We start from the raw sequence: 22,222 nt of genomic DNA on the forward strand, positions 1-22,222 counted from the left end.
TTACATTTCTCGGCCATATCGCGTAGATCTCACTGTGAAAAGGCTTAAATGACTTTTTGTAACTAAGTTTGATGATTGCGCTCAAACCAAATGTCCTAGAACCAAATTTCCAAATGTAACTACTAGATTGTGATACAATACACTATTGGGTGAAGTTTGGTTGACTTCTGCCTAGCGGTTTGGGAGTTAACATCAAAATTACATTTCTCGGCCATATCGCGTAGATCTCACTGTGAAAAGGCTTAAATGACTTTTTTTAACTAAGTTTGAGGATTGCGCTCAAACCAAATGTCCTAGAACCAAATTTCTAAATGTAACTACTAGATTGTGATACAATACACTATTGGGTGAAGTTTGGTTGACTTCTGCGCAGCGGTTTGGGAGTGAACATCAAAATTACATTTCTCGGCCATATCGCATAGATCTCACTGTGAAAAGGCTTAAATGACTTTTTTAATTAAGTTTGATGATTGCGCTCAAACCAAATGTCCTAGAACCAAATTTCCAAATGTAACTACTAAATTGTGATACAATACACTATTGGGTGAAGTTTGGTTGACTTCTGCCTAGCGGTTTGGGAGTTAACATCAAAATTACATTTCTCGGCCATATCGCGTAAATCTCACTGTGAAAAGGCTTAAATGACTTTTTTTAACTAAGTTTGATGATTGCGCTCAAACCAAATGTCCTAGAACCAAATTTCCAAATGTAACTACTAGATTGTGATACAATACACTATTGGGTGAAGTTTGGTTGACTTCTGCGCAGCGGTTTGGGAGTTATCAAAATTACATTTCTCGGCCATATCGCGTAGATCTCACTGTGAAAAGGCGTAAATGACTTTTTTTAACTAAGTTTGATGATTGCGCTCAAACCAAATGTCCTAGAACCAAATTTCCAAATGTAACTACTAAATTGTGATACAATACACTATTGGGTGAAGTTTGGTTGACTTCTGCCTAGCGGTTTGGGAGTTAACATCAAAATTACATTTCTCGGCCATATCGCGTAGATCTCACTGAGAAAAGGCTTAAATGACTTTTTTTTAACTAACTTTGAGGATTGCGCTCAAACCAAATGTCCTAGAACCAAATTTCCAAATGTAACTACTAGATTGTGATACAATACACTATTGGGTGAAGTTTGGTTGACTTCTGCGCAGCGGTTTGGGAGATATCAAAATTACATTTCTCCGCCATATCGCGTAGATCTCACTGTGAAAAGGCTAAAATGACTTTTTTTAAACTAAGTTTGAGGATTGCGCTCAAACCAAATGTCCTAGAACCAAATTTCCAAATGTAACTACTAGATTGTGATACAATACACTATTGGGTGAAGTTTGGTTGACTTCTGCGCAGCGGTTTTGGAGTTAACATCAAAATTACATTTCTCGGCCATATCGCGTAGATCTCACTGAGAAAAGGCTTAAATGACTTTTTTTAACTAAGTTTGAGGATTGCGCTCAAACCAAATGTCCTAGAACCAAATTTCCAAATGTAACTACTAGATTGTGATACAATACACTATTGGGTGAAGTTTGGTTGACTTCTGCGCAGCGGTTTGGGAGTTAACATCAAAATTACATTTCTCGGCCATATCGCGTAAATCTCACTGTGAAAAGGCTTAAATGACTTTTTTTAACTAAGTTTGAGGATTGCGCTCAAACCAAATGTCCTACAACCAAATTTCCAAATGTAACTACTAGATTGTGATACAATACACTATTGGGTGAAGTTTGGTTGACTTCTGCGCAGCGGTTTTGGAGTTAACATCAAAATTACATTTCTCGGCCATATCGCGTAGATCTCACTGTGAAAAGGCTTAAATGATTTTTTTTTAACTAAGTTTGAGGATTGCGCTCAAACCAAATGTCCTAGAACCAAATTTCCAAATGTAACTACTAGATTGTGATACAATACACTATTGGGTGAAGTTTGGTTGACTTCTGCGCAGCGGTTTGGGAGTTAACATCAAAATTACATTTCTCGGCCATATCGCGTAGATCTCACTGTGAAAAGGCTTAAATGACTTTTTTTAACTAAGTTTGAGGATTGCGCTCAAACCAAATGTCCTAGAACCAAATTTCCAAATGTAACTACTAGATTGTGATACAATACACTATTGGGTGAAGTTTGGTTGACTTCTGCGCAGCGGTTTGGGAGTTAACATCAAAATTACATTTCTCGGCCATATCGCGTAGATCTCACTGCGAAAAGGCTTAAATGACTTTTTGTAACTAAGTTTGATGATTGCGCTCAAACCAAATGTCCTAGAACCAAATTTCCAAATGTAACTACTAGATTGTGATACAATACACTATTGGGTGAAGTTTGGTTGACTTCTGCCTAGCGGTTTGGGAGTTAACATCAAAATTACATTTCTCGGCCATATCGCGTAGATCTCACTGTGAAAAGGCTTAAATGACTTTTTTTAACTAAGTTTGAGGATTGCGCTCAAACCAAATGTCCTAGAACCAAATTTCTAAATGTAACTACTAGATTGTGATACAATACACTATTGGGTGAAGTTTGGTTGACTTCTGCGCAGCGGTTTGGGAGTGAACATCAAAATTACATTTCTCGGCCATATCGCATAGATCTCACTGTGAAAAGGCTTAAATGACTTTTTTAATTAAGTTTGATGATTGCGCTCAAACCAAATGTCCTAGAACCAAATTTCCAAATGTAACTACTAAATTGTGATACAATACACTATTGGGTGAAGTTTGGTTGACTTCTGCCTAGCGGTTTGGGAGTTAACATCAAAATTACATTTCTCGGCCATATCGCGTAAATCTCACTGTGAAAAGGCTTAAATGACTTTTTTTAACTAAGTTTGATGATTGCGCTCAAACCAAATGTCCTAGAACCAAATTTCCAAATGTAACTACTAGATTGTGATACAATACACTATTGGGTGAAGTTTGGTTGACTTCTGCGCAGCGGTTTGGGAGTTATCAAAATTACATTTCTCGGCCATATCGCGTAGATCTCACTGTGAAAAGGCGTAAATGACTTTTTTTAACTAAGTTTGATGATTGCGCTCAAACCAAATGTCCTAGAACCAAATTTCCAAATGTAACTACTAAATTGTGATACAATACACTATTGGGTGAAGTTTGGTTGACTTCTGCCTAGCGGTTTGGGAGTTAACATCAAAATTACATTTCTCGGCCATATCGCGTAGATCTCACTGAGAAAAGGCTTAAATGACTTTTTTTTAACTAACTTTGAGGATTGCGCTCAAACCAAATGTCCTAGAACCAAATTTCCAAATGTAACTACTAGATTGTGATACAATACACTATTGGGTGAAGTTTGGTTGACTTCTGCGCAGCGGTTTGGGAGTTAACATCAAAATTACATTTCTCGGCCATATCGCGTATATCTCACTGCGAAAACGCTTAAATGACTTTTTTTAACTAAGTTTGAGGATTGCGCTCAAACCAAATGTCCTAGAACCAAATTTCCAAATGTAACTACTAGATTGTGATACAATACACTATTGGGTGAAGTTTGGTTGACTTCTGCGCAGCGGTTTGGGAGTTATCAAAATTACATTTCTCGGCCATATCGCGTAGATCTCACTGTGAAAAGGCTTAAATGACTTTTTTTAACTAAGTTTGATGATTGCGCTCAAACCAAATGTCCTATAACCAAATTTCCAAATGTAACTACTAGATTGTGATACAATACATTATTGGGTGAAGTTTGACTTCTGCGCAGCGGTTTGGGAGTTAATATCAAAATTACATTTCTCGGCCATATCGCGTAGATCTCACTGTGAAAAGGCTTAAATGACTTTTTTTTAACTAAGTTTGATGATTGCGCTCAAACCAAATGTCCTAGAACCAAATTTCCAAATGTAACTACTAGATTGTGATACAATACACTATTAGGTGAAGTTTGGTTGACTTCTGAGCAGCGGTTTGGGAGTTAACATCAAAATTACATTTCTCGGCCATATCGCGTAGATCTCACTGTGAAAAGGCTTAAATGACTTTTTTTTAACTAAGTTTGATGATTGCGCTCAAACCAAATGTCCTAGAACCAAATTTCCAAATGTAACTACTAGATTGTGATACAATACACTATTGGGTGAAGTTTGGTTGACTTCTGCCTAGCGGTTTGGGAGTTAACATCAAAATTACATTTCTCGGCCATATCGCATAGATCTCACTGTGAAAAGGCTTAAATGACTTTTTTTTAACTAAGTTTGAGGATTGCGCTCAAACCAAATGTCCTAGAACCAAATTTCCAAATGTAACTACTAGATTGTGATACAATACACTATTGGGTGAAGTTTGGTTGACTTCTGCGCAGCGGTTTGGGAGTTATCAAAATTACATTTCTCCGCCATATCGCGTAGATCTCACTGTGAAAAGGCTTAAATGACTTTTTTTAACTAAGTTTGATGATTGCGCTCAAACCAAATGTCCTAGAACCAAATTTCCAAATGTAACTACTAAATTGTGATACAATACACTATTGGGTGAAGTTTGGTTGACTTCTGCGCAGCGGTTTTGGAGTCATCAAAATTACATTTCTCGGCCATATCGCGTAGATCTCACTGAGAAAAGGCTTAAATGACTTTTTTTTAACTAAGTTTGAGGATTGCGCTCAAACCAAATGTCCTAGAACCAAATTTCCAAATGTAACTACTAGATTGTGATACAATACACTATTGGGTGAAGTTTGGTTGACTTCTGCGCAGCGGTTTGGGAGTTAACATCAAAATTACATTTCTCGGCCATATCGCGTAGATCTCACTGCGAAAAGGCTTAAATGACTTTTTTTAACTAAGTTTGATGATTGCGCTCAAACCAAATGTCCTAGAACCAAGTTTCCAAATGTAACTACTAGATTGTGATACAATACATTATTGGGTGAAGTTTGACTTCTGCGCAGCGGTTTGGGAGTTAACATCAAAATTACATTTCTCGGCCATATCGCGTAGATCTCACTGAGAAAAGGCTTAAATGACTTTTTTTTAACTAAGTTTGATGATTGCGCTCAAACCAAATGTCCTAGAACCAAATTTCCAAATGTAACTACTAGATTGTGATACAATACACTATTAGGTGAAGTTTGGTTGACTTCTGCGCAGCGGTTTGGGAGTTAACATCAAAATTACATTTCTCGGCCATATCGCGTAGATCTCATTGTGAAAAGGCTTAAATGACTTTTTTTTAACTAAGTTTGATGATTGCGCTCAAACCAAATGTCCTAGAACCAAATTCCCAAATGTAACTACTAGATTGTGTTACAATACACTATTGGGTGAAGTTTGGTTGACTTCTGCCTAGCGGTTTGGGAGTGAACATCAAAATTACATTTCTCGGCCATATCGCATAGATCTCACTGTAAAAAGGCTTAAATGACTTTTTTAATTAAGTTTGATGATTGCGCTCAAACCAAATGTCCTAGAACCAAATTTCCAAATGGAACTACTAAATTGTGATACAATACACTATTGGGTGAAGTTTGGTTGACTTCTGCCTAGCGGTTTGGGAGTTAACATCAAAATTACATTTCTCGGCCATATCGCATAGATCTCACTGTGAAAAGGCTTAAATGACTTTTTTTAACTAAGTTTGATGATTGCGCTCAAACCAAATGTCCTAGAACCAAATTTCCAAATGTAACTACTAGATTGTGATACAATACACTATTGGGTGAAGTTTGGTTGACTTCTGCGCAGCGGTTTGGGAGTTATCAAAATTACATTTCTCGGCCATATCGCGTAGATCTCACTGAGAAAAGGCTTAAATGACTTTTTTTTAACTAAGTTTGAGGATTGCGCTCAAACCAAATGTCCTAGAACCAAATTTCCAAATGTAACTACTAGATTGTGATACAATACACTATTGGGTGAAGTTTGGTTGACTTCTGCGCAGCGGTTTGGGAGTTAACATCAAAATTACATTTCTCGGCCATATCGCGTAGATCTCACTGCGAAAAGGCTTAAATGACTTTTTTTAACTAAGTTTGAGGATTGCGCTCAAACCAAATGTCCTAGAACCAAATTTCCAAATGTAACTACTAGATTGTGATACAATACACTATTGGGTGAAGTTTGGTTGACTTCTGCGCAGCGGTTTGGGAGATATCAAAATTACATTTCTCGGCCATATCGCGTAGATCTCACTGTGAAAAGGCTAAAATGACTTTTTTTAAACTAAGTTTGAGGATTGCGCTCAAACCAAATGTCCTAGAACCAAATTTCCAAATGTAACTACTAGATTGTGATACAATACACTATTGGGTGAAGTTTGGTTGACTTCTGCGCAGCGGTTTTGGAGTTAACATCAAAATTACATTTCTCGGCCATATCGCGTAGATCTCACTGCGAAAAGGCTTAAATGACTTTTTTTAACTAAGTTTGAGGATTGCGCTCAAACCAAATGTCCTAGAACCAAATTTCCAAATGTAACTACTAGATTGTGATACAATACACTATTGGGTGAAGTTTGGTTGACTTCTGCGCAGCGGTTTGGGAGTTAACATCAAAATTACATTTCTCGGCCATATCGCGTAAATCTCACTGTGAAAAGGCTTAAATGACTTTTTTTAACTAAGTTTGAGGATTGCGCTCAAACCAAATGTCCTACAACCAAATTTCCAAATGTAACTACTAGATTGTGATACAATACACTATTGGGTGAAGTTTGGTTGACTTCTGCGCAGCGGTTTTGGAGTTAACATCAAAATTACATTTCTCGGCCATATCGCGTAGATCTCACTGTGAAAAGGCTTAAATGATTTTTTTTTAACTAAGTTTGAGGATTGCGCTCAAACCAAATGTCCTAGAACCAAATTTCCAAATGTAACTACTAGATTGTGATACAATACACTATTGGGTGAAGTTTGGTTGACTTCTGCGCAGCGGTTTGGGAGTTAACATCAAAATTACATTTCTCGGCCATATCGCGTAGATCTCACTGTGAAAAGGCTTAAATGACTTTTTTTAACTAAGTTTGAGGATTGCGCTCAAACCAAATGTCCTAGAACCAAATTTCCAAATGTAACTACTAGATTGTGATACAATACACTATTGGGTGAAGTTTGGTTGACTTCTGCGCAGCGGTTTGGGAGTTAACATCAAAATTACATTTCTCGGCCATATCGCGTAGATCTCACTGCGAAAAGGCTTAAATGACTTTTTTTATCTAAGTTTGAGGATTGCGCTCAAACCAAATGTCCTAGAACCAAATTTCCAAATGTAACTACTAGATTGTGATACAATACACTATTGGGTGAAGTTTGGTTGACTTCTGCGCAGCGGTTTGGGAGTGAACATCAAAATTACATTTCTCGGCCATATCGCATAGATCTCACTGTGAAAAGGCTTAAATGACTTTTTTAATTAAGTTTGATGATTGCGCTCAAACCAAATGTCCTAGAACCAAATTTCCAAATGTAACTACTAAATTGTGATACAATACACTATTGGGTGAAGTTTGGTTGACTTCTGCCTAGCGGTTTGGGAGTTAACATCAAAATTACATTTCTCGGCCATATCGCGTAAATCTCACTGTGAAAAGGCTTAAATGACTTTTTTTAACTAAGTTTGATGATTGCGCTCAAACCAAATGTCCTAGAACCAAATTTCCAAATGTAACTACTAGATTGTGATACAATACACTATTGGGTGAAGTTTGGTTGACTTCTGCGCAGCGGTTTGGGAGTTATCAAAATTACATTTCTCGGCCATATCGCGTAGATCTCACTGTGAAAAGGCGTAAATGACTTTTTTTAACTAAGTTTGATGATTGCGCTCAAACCAAATGTCCTAGAACCAAATTTCCAAATGTAACTACTAAATTGTGATACAATACACTATTGGGTGAAGTTTGGTTGACTTCTGCGCAGCGGTTTTGGAGTCATCAAAATTACATTTCTCGGCCATATCGCGTAGATCTCACTGAGAAAAGGCTTAAATGACTTTTTTTTAACTAACTTTGAGGATTGCGCTCAAACCAAATGTCCTAGAACCAAATTTCCAAATGTAACTACTAGATTGTGATACAATACACTATTGGGTGAAGTTTGGTTGACTTCTGCGCAGCGGTTTGGGAGTTAACATCAAAATTACATTTCTCGGCCATATCGCGTATATCTCACTGCGAAAAGGCTTAAATGACTTTTTTTAACTAAGTTTGAGGATTGCGCTCAAACCAAATGTCCTAGAACCAAATTTCCAAATGTAACTACTAGATTGTGATACAATACACTATTGGGTGAAGTTTGGTTGACTTCTGCGCAGCGGTTTGGGAGTTATCAAAATTACATTTCTCGGCCATATCGCGTAGATCTCACTGTGAAAAGGCTTAAATGACTTTTTTTAACTAAGTTTGATGATTGCGCTCAAACCAAATGTCCTATAACCAAATTTCCAAATGTAACTACTAGATTGTGATACAATACATTATTGGGTGAAGTTTGACTTCTGCGCAGCGGTTTGGGAGTTAATATCAAAATTACATTTCTCGGCCATATCGCGTAGATCTCACTGTGAAAAGGCTTAAATGACTTTTTTTTAACTAAGTTTGATGATTGCGCTCAAACCAAATGTCCTAGAACCAAATTTCCAAATGTAACTACTAGATTGTGATACAATACACTATTAGGTGAAGTTTGGTTGACTTCTGAGCAGCGGTTTGGGAGTTAACATCAAAATTACATTTCTCGGCCATATCGCGTAGATCTCACTGTGAAAAGGCTTAAATGACTTTTTTTTAACTAAGTTTGAGGATTGCGCTCAAACCAAATGTCCTAGAACCAAATTTCCAAATGTAACTACTAGATTGTGATACAATACACTATTGGGTGAAGTTTGGTTGACTTCTGCGCAGCGGTTTGGGAGTTAACATCAAAATTACATTTCTCGGCCATATCGCGTAGATCTCACTGCGAAAAGGCTTAAATGACTTTTTTTTAACTAAGTTTGATGATTGCGCTCAAACCAAATGTCCTAGAACCAAATTTCCAAATGTAACTACTAGATTGTGATACAATACATTATTGGGTGAAGTTTGACTTCTGCGCAGCGGTTTGGGAGTTAATATCAAAATTACATTTCTCGGCCATATCGCGTAGATCTCACTGTGAAAAGGCTTAAATGACTTTTTTTTAACTAAGTTTGATGATTGCGCTCAAACCAAATGTCCTAGAACCAAATTTCCAAATGTAACTACTAGATTGTGATACAATACACTATTGGGTGAAATTTGGTTGACTTCTGCGCAGCGGTTTGGGAGTTATTAAAATTACATTTCTCCGCCATATCGCTTAGATCTCACTGTGAAAAGGCTTAAATGACTTTTTTTAACTAAGTTTGATGATTGCGCTCAAACCAAATGTCCTAGAACCAAATTTCCAAATGTAACTACTAAATTGTGATACAATACACTATTGGGTGAAGTTTGGTTGACTTCTGCGCAGCGGTTTTGGAGTCATCAAAATTACATTTCTCGGCCATATGGCGTAGATCTCACTGAGAAAAGGCTTAAATGACTTTTTTTTAACTAAGTTTGAGGATTGCGCTCAAACCAAATGTCCTAGAACCAAATTTCCAAATGTAACTACTAGATTGTGATACAATACACTATTGGGTGAAGTTTGGTTGCCTTCTGCGCAGCGGTTTGGGAGTTAACATCAAAATTACATTTCTCGGCCATATCGCGTAGATCTCACTGCGAAAAGGCTTAAATGACTTTTTTTAACTAAGTTTGAGGATTGCGCTCAAACCAAATGTCCTAGAACCAAATTTCCAAATGTAACTACTAGATTGTGATACAATACACTATTGGGTGAAGTTTGGTTGACTTCTGCGCAGCGGTTTGGGAGATATCAAAATTACATTTCTCGGCCATATCGCGTAGATCTCACTGTGAAAAGGCTAAAATGACTTTTTTTAAACTAAGTTTGAGGATTGCGCTCAAACCAAATGTCCTAGAACCAAATTTCCAAATGTAACTACTAGATTGTGATACAATACACTATTGGGTGAAGTTTGGTTTACTTCTGCGCAGCGGTTTTGGAGTTAACATCAAAATTACATTTCTCGGCCATATCGCGTAGATCTCACTGAGAAAAGGCTTAAATGACTTTTTTTAACTAAGTTTGAGGATTGCGCTCAAACCAAATGTCCTAGAACCAAATTTCCAAATGTAACTACTAGATTGTGATACAATACACTATTGGGTGAAGTTTGGTTGACTTCTGCGCAGCGGTTTGGGAGTTAACATCAAAATTACATTTCTCGGCCATATCGCGTAAATCTCACTGTGAAAAGGCTTAAATGACTTTTTTTAACTAAGTTTGAGGATTGCGCTCAAACCAAATGTCCTAGAACCAAATTTCCAAATGTAACTACTAGATTGTGATACAATACACTATTGGGTGAAGTTTGGTTGACTTCTGCTCAGCGGTTTTGGAGTTAACATCAAAATTACATTTCTCGGCCATATCGCGTAGATCTCACTGTGAAAAGGCTTACATGACTTTTTTTAAACTAAGTTTGAGGATTGCGCTCAAACCAAATGTCCTAGAACCAAATTTCCAAATGTAACTACTAGATTGTGATACAATACACTATTGGGTGAAGTTTGGTTTACTTCTGCGCAGCGGTTTGGGAGTTAACATCAAAATTACATTTCTCGGCCATATCGCGTAGATCTCACTGCGAAAAGGCTTAAATGACTTTTTTTAACTAAGTTTGAGGATTGCGCTCAAACCAAATGTCCTAGAACCAAATTTCCAAATGTAACTACTAGATTGTGATACAATACACTATTGGGTGAAGTTTGGTTGACTTCTGCGCAGCGGTTTGGGAGTTAACATGAAAATTACATTTCTCGGCCATATCGCGTAGATCTCACTGCGAAAAGGCTTAAATGACTTTTTTTAACTAAGTTTGAGGATTGCGCTCAAACCAAATGTACTAGAACCAAATTTCCAAATGTAACTACTAGATTGTGATACAATACACTATTGGGTGAAGTTTGGTTGACTTCTGCGCAGCGGTTTTGGAGTCATCAAAATTACATTTCTCGGCCATATGGCGTAGATCTCACTGAGAAAAGGCTTAAATGACTTTTTTTTAACTAAGTTTGAGGATTGCGCTCAAACCAAATGTCCTAGAACCAAATTTCCAAATGTAACTACTAGATTGTGATACAATACACTATTGGGTGAAGTTTGGTTGCCTTCTGCGCAGCGGTTTGGGAGTTAACATCAAAATTACATTTCTCGGCCATATCGCGTAGATCTCACTGCGAAAAGGCTTAAATGACTTTTTTTAACTAAGTTTGAGGATTGCGCTCAAACCAAATGTCCTAGAACCAAATTTCCAAATGTAACTACTAGATTGTGATACAATACACTATTGGGTGAAGTTTGGTTGACTTCTGCGCAGCGGTTTGGGAGATATCAAAATTACATTTCTCGGCCATATCGCGTAGATCTCACTGTGAAAAGGCTAAAATGACTTTTTTTAAACTAAGTTTGAGGATTGCGCTCAAACCAAATGTCCTAGAACCAAATTTCCAAATGTAACTACTAGATTGTGATACAATACACTATTGGGTGAAGTTTGGTTTACTTCTGCGCAGCGGTTTTGGAGTTAACATCAAAATTACATTTCTCGGCCATATCGCGTAGATCTCACTGAGAAAAGGCTTAAATGACTTTTTTTAACTAAGTTTGAGGATTGCGCTCAAACCAAATGTCCTAGAACCAAATTTCCAAATGTAACTACTAGATTGTGATACAATACACTATTGGGTGAAGTTTGGTTGACTTCTGCGCAGCGGTTTGGGAGTTAACATCAAAATTACATTTCTCGGCCATATCGCGTAAATCTCACTGTGAAAAGGCTTAAATGACTTTTTTTAACTAAGTTTGAGGATTGCGCTCAAACCAAATGTCCTAGAACCAAATTTCCAAATGTAACTACTAGATTGTGATACAATACACTATTGGGTGAAGTTTGGTTGACTTCTGCTCAGCGGTTTTGGAGTTAACATCAAAATTACATTTCTCGGCCATATCGCGTAGATCTCACTGTGAAAAGGCTTACATGACTTTTTTTAAACTAAGTTTGAGGATTGCGCTCAAACCAAATGTCCTAGAACCAAATTTCCAAATGTAACTACTAGATTGTGATACAATACACTATTGGGTGAAGTTTGGTTTACTTCTGCGCAGCGGTTTGGGAGTTAACATCAAAATTACATTTCTCGGCCATATCGCGTAGATCTCACTGCGAAAAGGCTTAAATGACTTTTTTTAACTAAGTTTGAGGATTGCGCTCAAACCAAATGTCCTAGAACCAAATTTCCAAATGTAACTACTAGATTGTGATACAATACACTATTGGGTGAAGTTTGGTTGACTTCTGCGCAGCGGTTTGGGAGTTAACATGAAAATTACATTTCTCGGCCATATCGCGTAGATCTCACTGCGAAAAGGCTTAAATGACTTTTTTTAACTAAGTTTGAGGATTGCGCTCAAACCAAATGTACTAGAACCAAATTTCCAAATGTAACTACTAGATTGTGATACAATACACTATTGGGTGAAGTTTGGTTGACTTCTGCGCAGCGGTTTTGGAGTCATCAAAATTACATTTCTCGGCCATATCGCGTAGATCTCACTGAGAAAAGGCTTAAATGACTTTTTTTTAACTAAGTTTGAGGATTGCGCTCAAACCAAATGTCCTAGAACCAAATTTCCAAATGTAACTACTAGATTGTGATACAATACACTATTGGGTGAAGTTTGGTTGCCTTCTGCGCAGCGGTTTGGGAGTTAACATCAAAATTACATTTCTCGGCCATATCGCGTAGATCTCACTGCGAAAAGGCTTAAATGACTTTTTTTAACTAAGTTTGAGGATTGCGCTCAAACCAAATGTCCTAGAACCAAATTTCCAAATGTAACTACTAGATTGTGATACAATACACTATTGGGTGAAGTTTGGTTGACTTCTGCGCAGCGGTTTGGGAGATATCAAAATTACATTTCTCGGCCATATCGCGTAGATCTCACTGTGAAAAGGCTAAAATGACTTTTTTTAAACTAAGTTTGAGGATTGCGCTCAAACCAAATGTCCTAGAACCAAATTTCCAAATGTAACTACTAGATTGTGATACAATACACTATTGGGTGAAGTTTGGTTTACTTCTGCGCAGCGGTTTTGGAGTTAACATCAAAATTACATTTCTCGGCCATATCGCGTAGATCTCACTGAGAAAAGGCTTAAATGACTTTTTTTAATTAAGTTTGAGGATTGCGCTCAAACCAAATGTCCTAGAACCAAATTTCCAAATGTAACTACTAGATTGTGATACAATACACTATTGGGTGAAGTTTGGTTGACTTCTGCGCAGCGGTTTGGGAGTTAACATCAAAATTACATTTCTCGGCCATATCGCGTAAATCTCACTGTGAAAAGGCTTAAATGACTTTTTTTAACTAAGTTTGAGGATTGCGCTCAAACCAAATGTCCTAGAACCAAATTTCCAAATGTAACTACTAGATTGTGATACAATACACTATTGGGTGAAGTTTGGTTGACTTCTGCTCAGCGGTTTTGGAGTTAACATCAAAATTACATTTCTCGGCCATATCGCGTAGATCTCACTGTGAAAAGGCTTACATGACTTTTTTTAAACTAAGTTTGAGGATTGCGCTCAAACCAAATGTCCTAGAACCAAATTTCCAAATGTAACTACTAGATTGTGATACAATACACTATTGGGTGAAGTTTGGTTTACTTCTGCGCAGCGGTTTGGGAGTTAACATCAAAATTACATTTCTCGGCCATATCGCGTAGATCTCACTGCGAAAAGGCTTAAATGACTTTTTTTAACTAAGTTTGAGGATTGCGCTCAAACCAAATGTCCTAGAACCAAATTTCCAAATGTAACTACTAGACTGTGATACAATACACTATTGGGTGAAGTTTGGTTGACTTCTGCCTAGCGGTTTGGGAATTAACATCAAAATTACATTTCTCGGCCATATCGCGTAGATCTCACTGTGAAAAGGCTTACATGACTTTTTTTAAACTAAGTTTGAGGATTGCGCTCAAACCAAATGTCCTAGAACCAAATTTCCAAATGTAACTACTAGATTGTGATACAATACACTATTGGGTGAAGTTTGGTTTACTTCTGCGCAGCGGTTTGGGAGTTAACATCAAAATTACATTTCTCGGCCATATCGCGTAGATCTCACTGCGAAAAGGCTTAAATGACTTTTTTTAACTAAGTTTGAGGATTGCGCTCAAACCAAATGTCCTAGAACCAAATTTCCAAATGTAACTACTAGATTGGGATACAATACACTATTGGGTGAAGTTTGGTTGACTTCTGCGCAGCGGTTTGGGAGTTAACATGAAAATTACATTTCTCGGCCATATCGCGTAGATCTCACTGCGAAAAGGCTTAAATGACTTTTTTTAACTAAGTTTGAGGATTGCGCTCAAACCAAATGTCCTAGAACCAAATTTCCAAATGTAACTACTAGATTGTGATACAATACACTATTGTGTGAAGTTTGGTTGACTTCTGCGCAGCGGTTTTGGAGTTAACATCAAAATTACATTTCTCGGCCATATCGCGTAGATCTCACTGTGAAAAGGCTTAAATGATTTTTTTTTAACTAAGTTTGAGGATTGCGCTCAAACCAAATGTCCTAGAACCAAATTTCCAAATGTAACTACTAGATTGTGATACAATACACTATTGGCTGAAGTTTGGTTGACTTCTGCGCAGCGGTTTGGGAGTTAACATCAAAATTACATTTCTCGGCCATATCGCGTAGATCTCACTGCGAAAAGGCTTAAATGACTTTTTTTAACTAAGTTTGAGGATTGCGCTCAAACCAAATGTCCTAGAACCAAATTTCCAAATGTAACTACTAGATTGTGATACAATACACTATTGGGTGAAGTTTGGTTGACTTCTGCGCAGCGGTTTGGGAGTTAACATCAAAATTACATTTCTCGGCCATATCGCGTAGATCTCACTGTGAAAAGGCTTAAATGACTTTTTTTAACTAAGTTTGAAGATTGCGCTCAAACCAAATGTCCTAGAACCAAATTTCCAAATGTAACTACTAGATTGTGATACAATACACTATTGGGTGAAGTTTGGTTGACTTCTGCGCAGCGGTTTGGGAGTTAACATCAAAATTACATTTCTCGGCCATATCGCGTAGATCTCACTGCGAAAAGGCTTAAATGACTTTTTTTATCTAAGTTTGAGGATTGCGCTCAAACCAAATGTCCTAGAACCAAATTTCCAAATGTAACTACTAGATTGTGATACAATACACTATTGGGTGAAGTTTGGTTGACTTCTGCGCAGCGGTTTGGGAGTTAACATCAAAATTACATTTCTCGGCCATATCGCGTAGATCTCACTGTGAAAAGGCTTAAATGACTTTTTGTAACTAAGTTTGATGATTGCGCTCAAACCAAATGTCCTAGAACCAAATTTCCAAATGTAACTACTAGATTGTGATACAATACACTATTGGGTGAAGTTTGGTTGACTTCTGCCTTGCGGTTTGGGAGTTAACATCAAAATTACATTTCTCGGCCATATCGCGTAGATCTCACTGTGAAAAGGCTTAAATGACTTTTTTTAACTAAGTTTGAGGATTGCGCTCAAACCAAATGTCCTAGAACCAAATTTCTAAATGTAACTACTAGATTGTGATACAATACACTATTGGGTGAAGTTTGGTTGACTTCTGCGCAGCGGTTTGGGAGTGAACATCAAAATTACATTTCTCGGCCATATCGCATAGATCTCACTGTGAAAAGGCTTAAATGACTTTTTTAATTAAGTTTGATGATTGCGCTCAAACCAAATGTCCTAGAACCAAATTTCCAAATGTAACTACTAAATTGTGATACAATACACTATTGGGTGAAGTTTGGTTGACTTCTGCCTAGCGGTTTTGGAGTTAACATCAAAATTACATTTCTCGGCCATATCGCGTAGATCTCACTGTGAAAAGGCTTAAATGACTTTTTTTTAACTAAGTTTGATGATTGCGCTCAAACCAAATGTCCTAGAACCAAATTTCCAAATGTAACTACTAGATTGTGATACAATACACTATTGGGTGAAGTTTGGTTGACTTCTGCGCAGCGGTTTGGGAGTTATCAAAATTACATTTCTCGGCCATATCGCGTAGATCTCACTGTGAAAAGGCTTAAATGACTTTTTTCAACTAAGTTTGATGATTGCGCTCAAACCAAATGTCCTAGAACCAAATTTCCAAATGTAACTACTAAATTGTGATACAATACACTATTGGGTGAAGTTTGGTTGACTTCTGCGCAGCGGTTTTGGAGTCATCAAAATTACATTTCTCGGCCATATCGCGTAGATCTCACTGAGAAAAGGCTTAAATGACTTTTTTTTAACTAACTTTGAGGATTGCGCTCAAACCAAATGTCCTAGAACCAAATTTCCAAATGTAACTACTAGATTGTGATACAATACACTATTGGGTGAAGTTTGTTTGACTTCTGCGCAGCGGTTTGGGAGTTAACATCAAAATTACATTTCTCGGCCATATCGCGTAGATCTCACTGCGAAAAGGCTTGAATGACTTTTTTTAACTAAGTTTGAGGATTGCGCTCAAACCAAATGTCCTAGAACCAAATTTCCAAATGTAACTACTAGATTGTGAAACAATACACTATTGGGTGAAGTTTGGTTGACTTCTGCGCAGCGGTTTGGGAGTTATCAAAATTACATTTCTCGGCCATATCGCGTAGATCTCACTGTGAAAAGGTTTAAATGACTTTTTTAAACTAAGTTTGATGATTGCGCTCAAACCAAATGTCCTAGAACCAAATTTCCAAATGTAACTACTAAATTGTGATACAATACACTATTGGGTGAAGTTTGGTTGACTTCTGCGCAGCGGTTTGGGAGTTATCAAAATTACATTTCTCGGCCATATCGCGTAGATCTCACTGTGAAAAGGCTTAAATGACTTTTTTTAACTAAGTTTGATGATTGCGCTCAAACCAAATGTCCTAGAACCAAATTTCCAAATGTAACTACTAGATTGTGATACAATACATTATTAGGTGAAGTTTGACTTCTGCGCAGCGGTTTGGGAGTTAATATCAAAATTACATTTCTCGGCCATATCGCGTAGATCTCACTGTGAAAAGGCTTAAATGACTTTTTTTTAACTAAGTTTGATGATTGCGCTCAAACCAAATGTCCTAGAACCAAATTTCCAAATGTAACTACTAGATTGTGATACAATACACTATTAGGTGAAGTTTGGTTGACTTCTGCGCAGCGGTTTGGGAGTTAACATCAAAATTACATTTCTCGGCCATATCGCGTAGATCTCACTGTGAAAAGGCTTACATGACTTTTTTTAAACTAAGTTTGAGGATTGCGCTCAAACCAAATGTCCTAGAACCAAATTTCCAAATGTAACTACTAGATTGTGATACAATACACTATTGGGTGAAGTTTGGTTTACTTCTGCGCAGCGGTTTGGGAGTTAACATCAAAATTACATTTCTCGGCCATATCGCGTAGATCTCACTGCGAAAAGGCTTAAATGACTTTTTTTAACTAAGTTTGAGGATTGCGCTCAAACCAAATGTCCTAGAACCAAATTTCCAAATGTAACTACTAGATTGTGATACAATACACTATTGGGTGAAGTTTGGTTGACTTCTGCCTAGCGGTTTGGGAATTAACATCAAAATTACATTTCTCGGCCATATCGCGTAGATCTCACTGTGAAAAGGCTTACATGACTTTTTTTAAACTAAGTTTGAGGATTGCGCTCAAACCAAATGTCCTAGAACCAAATTTCCAAATGTAACTACTAGATTGTGATACAATACACTATTGGGTGAAGTTTGGTTTACTTCTGCGCAGCGGTTTGGGAGTTAACATCAAAATTACATTTCTCGGCCATATCGCGTAGATCTCACTGCGAAAAGGCTTAAATGACTTTTTTTAACTAAGTTTGAGGATTGCGCTCAAACCAAATGTCCTAGAACCAAATTTCCAAATGTAACTACTAGATTGGGATACAATACACTATTGGGTGAAGTTTGGTTGACTTCTGCGCAGCGGTTTGGGAGTTAACATGAAAATTACATTTCTCGGCCATATCGCGTAGATCTCACTGCGAAAAGGCTTAAATGACTTTTTTTAACTAAGTTTGAGGATTGCGCTCAAACCAAATGTCCTAGAACCAAATTTCCAAATGTAACTACTAGATTGTGATACAATACACTATTGTGTGAAGTTTGGTTGACTTCTGCGCAGCGGTTTTGGAGTTAACATCAAAATTACATTTCTCGGCCATATCGCGTAGATCTCACTGTGAAAAGGCTTAAATGATTTTTTTTTAACTAAGTTTGAGGATTGCGCTCAAACCAAATGTCCTAGAACCAAATTTCCAAATGTAACTACTAGATTGTGATACAATACACTATTGGGTGAAGTTTGGTTGACTTCTGCGCAGCGGTTTGGGAGTTAACATCAAAATTACATTTCTCGGCCATATCGCGTAGATCTCACTGCGAAAAGGCTTAAATGACTTTTTTTAACTAAGTTTGAGGATTGCGCTCAAACCAAATGTCCTAGAACCAAATTTCCAAATGTAACTACTAGATTGTGATACAATACACTATTGGGTGAAGTTTGGTTGACTTCTGCGCAGCGGTTTGGGAGTTAACATCAAAATTACATTTCTCGGCCATATCGCGTAGATCTCACTGTGAAAAGGCTTAAATGACTTTTTTTAACTAAGTTTGAAGATTGCGCTCAAACCAAATGTCCTAGAACCAAATTTCCAAATGTAACTACTAGATTGTGATACAATACACTATTGGGTGAAGTTTGGTTGACTTCTGCGCAGCGGTTTGGGAGTTAACATCAAAATTACATTTCTCGGCCATATCGCGTAGATCTCACTGCGAAAAGGCTTAAATGACTTTTTTTATCTAAGTTTGAGGATTGCGCTCAAACCAAATGTCCTAGAACCAAATTTCCAAATGTAACTACTAGATTGTGATACAATACACTATTGGGTGAAGTTTGGTTGACTTCTGCGCAGCGGTTTGGGAGTTAACATCAAAATTACATTTCTCGGCCATATCGCGTAGATCTCACTGTGAAAAAGCTTAAATGACTTTTTGTAACTAAGTTTGATGATTGCGCTCAAACCAAATGTCCTAGAACCAAATTTCCAAATGTAACTACTAGATTGTGATACAATACACTATTGGGTGAAGTTTGGTTGACTTCTGCCTTGCGGTTTGGGAGTTAACATCAAAATTACATTTCTCGGCCATATCGCGTAGATCTCACTGTGAAAAGGCTTAAATGACTTTTTTTAACTAAGTTTGAGGATTGCGCTCAAACCAAATGTCCTAGAACCAAATTTCTAAATGTAACTACTAGATTGTGATACAATACACTATTGGGTGAAGTTTGGTTGACTTCTGCGCAGCGGTTTGGGAGTGAACATCAAAATTACATTTCTCGGCCATATCGCATAGATCTCACTGTGAAAAGGCTTAAATGACTTTTTTAATTAAGTTTGATGATTGCGCTCAAACCAAATGTCCTAGAACCAAATTTCCAAATGTAACTACTAAATTGTGATACAATACACTATTGGGTGAAGTTTGGTTGACTTCTGCCTAGCGGTTTTGGAGTTAACATCAAAATTACATTTCTCGGCCATATCGCGTAGATCTCACTGTGAAAAGGCTTAAATGACTTTTTTTTAACTAAGTTTGATGATTGCGCTCAAACCAAATGTCCTAGAACCAAATTTCCAAATGTAACTACTAGATTGTGATACAATACACTATTGGGTGAAGTTTGGTTGACTTCTGCGCAGCGGTTTGGGAGTTATCAAAATTACATTTCTCGGCCATATCGCGTAGATCTCACTGTGAAAAGGCTTAAATGACTTTTTTCAACTAAGTTTGATGATTGCGCTCAAACCAAATGTCCTAGAACCAAATTTCCAAATGTAACTACTAAATTGTGATACAATACACTATTGGGTGAAGTTTGGTTGACTTCTGCGCAGCGGTTTTGGAGTCATCAAAATTACATTTCTCGGCCATATCGCGTAGATCTCACTGAGAAAAGGCTTAAATGACTTTTTTTTAACTAACTTTGAGTATTGCGCTCAAACCAAATGTCCTAGAACCAAATTTCCAAATGTAACTACTAGATTGTGATACAATACACTATTGGGTGAAGTTTGTTTGACTTCTGCGCAGCGGTTTGGGAGTTAACATCAAAATTACATTTCTCGGCCATATCGCGTAGATCTCACTGCGAAAAGGCTTGAATGACTTTTTTTAACTAAGTTTGAGGATTGCGCTCAAACCAAATGTCCTAGAACCAAATTTCCAAATGTAACTACTAGATTGTGATACAATACACTATTGGGTGAAGTTTGGTTGACTTCTGCGCAGCGGTTTGGGAGTTAACATCAAAATTACATTTCTCGGCCATATCGCGTAGATCTCACTGTGAAAAGGCTTAAATGACTTTTTTTAACTAAGTTTGAAGATTGCGCTCAAACCAAATGTCCTAGAACCAAATTTCCAAATGTAACTACTAGATTGTGATACAATACACTATTGGGTGAAGTTTGGTTGACTTCTGCGCAGCGGTTTGGGAGTTAACATCAAAATTACATTTCTCGGCCATATCGCGTAGATCTCACTGCGAAAAGGCTTAAATGACTTTTTTTATCTAAGTTTGAGGATTGCGCTCAAACCAAATGTCCTAGAACCAAATTTCCAAATGTAACTACTAGATTGTGATACAATACACTATTGGGTGAAGTTTGGTTGACTTCTGCGCAGCGGTTTGGGAGTTAACATCAAAATTACATTTCTCGGCCATATCGCGTAGATCTCACTGTGAAAAGGCTTAAATGACTTTTTGTAACTAAGTTTGATGATTGCGCTCAAACCAAATGTCCTAGAACCAAATTTCCAAATGTAACTACTAGATTGTGATACAATACACTATTGGGTGAAGTTTGGTTGACTTCTGCCTTGCGGTTTGGGAGTTAACATCAAAATTACATTTCTCGGCCATATCGCGTAGATCTCACTGTGAAAAGGCTTAAATGACTTTTTTTAACTAAGTTTGAGGATTGCGCTCAAACCAAATGTCCTAGAACCAAATTTCTAAATGTAACTACTAGATTGTGATACAATACACTATTGGGTGAAGTTTGGTTGACTTCTGCGCAGCGGTTTGGGAGTGAACATCAAAATTACATTTCTCGGCCATATCGCATAGATCTCACTGTGAAAAGGCTTAAATGACTTTTTTAATTAAGTTTGATGATTGCGCTCAAACCAAATGTCCTAGAACCAAATTTCCAAATGTAACTACTAAATTGTGATACAATACACTATTGGGTGAAGTTTGGTTGACTTCTGCCTAGCGGTTTTGGAGTTAACATCAAAATTACATTTCTCGGCCATATCGCGTAGATCTCACTGTGAAAAGGCTTAAATGACTTTTTTTTAACTAAGTTTGATGATTGCGCTCAAACCAAATGTCCTAGAACCAAATTTCCAAATGTAACTACTAGATTGTGATACAATACACTATTGGGTGAAGTTTGGTTGACTTCTGCGCAGCGGTTTGGGAGTTATCAAAATTACATTTCTCGGCCATATCGCGTAGATCTCACTGTGAAAAGGCTTAAATGACTTTTTTCAACTAAGTTTGATGATTGCGCTCAAACCAAATGTCCTAGAACCAAATTTCCAAATGTAACTACTAAATTGTGATACAATACACTATTGGGTGAAGTTTGGTTGACTTCTGCGCAGCGGTTTTGGAGTCATCAAAATTACATTTCTCGGCCATATCGCGTAGATCTCACTGAGAAAAGGCTTAAATGACTTTTTTTTAACTAACTTTGAGGATTGCGCTCAAACCAAATGTCCTAGAACCAAATTTCCAAATGTAACTACTAGATTGTGATACAATACACTATTGGGTGAAGTTTGTTTGACTTCTGCGCAGCAGTTTGGGAGTTAACATCAAAATTACATTTCTCGGCCATATCGCGTAGATCTCACTGCGAAAAGGCTTGAATGACTTTTTTTAACTAAGTATGAGGATTGCGCTCAAACCAAATGTCCTAGAACCAAATTTCCA

The sequence above is a fragment of the Corythoichthys intestinalis genome, chromosome 20 (assembly GCF_030265065.1).
Source record: "Corythoichthys intestinalis isolate RoL2023-P3 chromosome 20, ASM3026506v1, whole genome shotgun sequence".
In the NCBI taxonomy this organism is placed as follows: Eukaryota; Metazoa; Chordata; class Actinopteri; order Syngnathiformes; family Syngnathidae; genus Corythoichthys; species Corythoichthys intestinalis.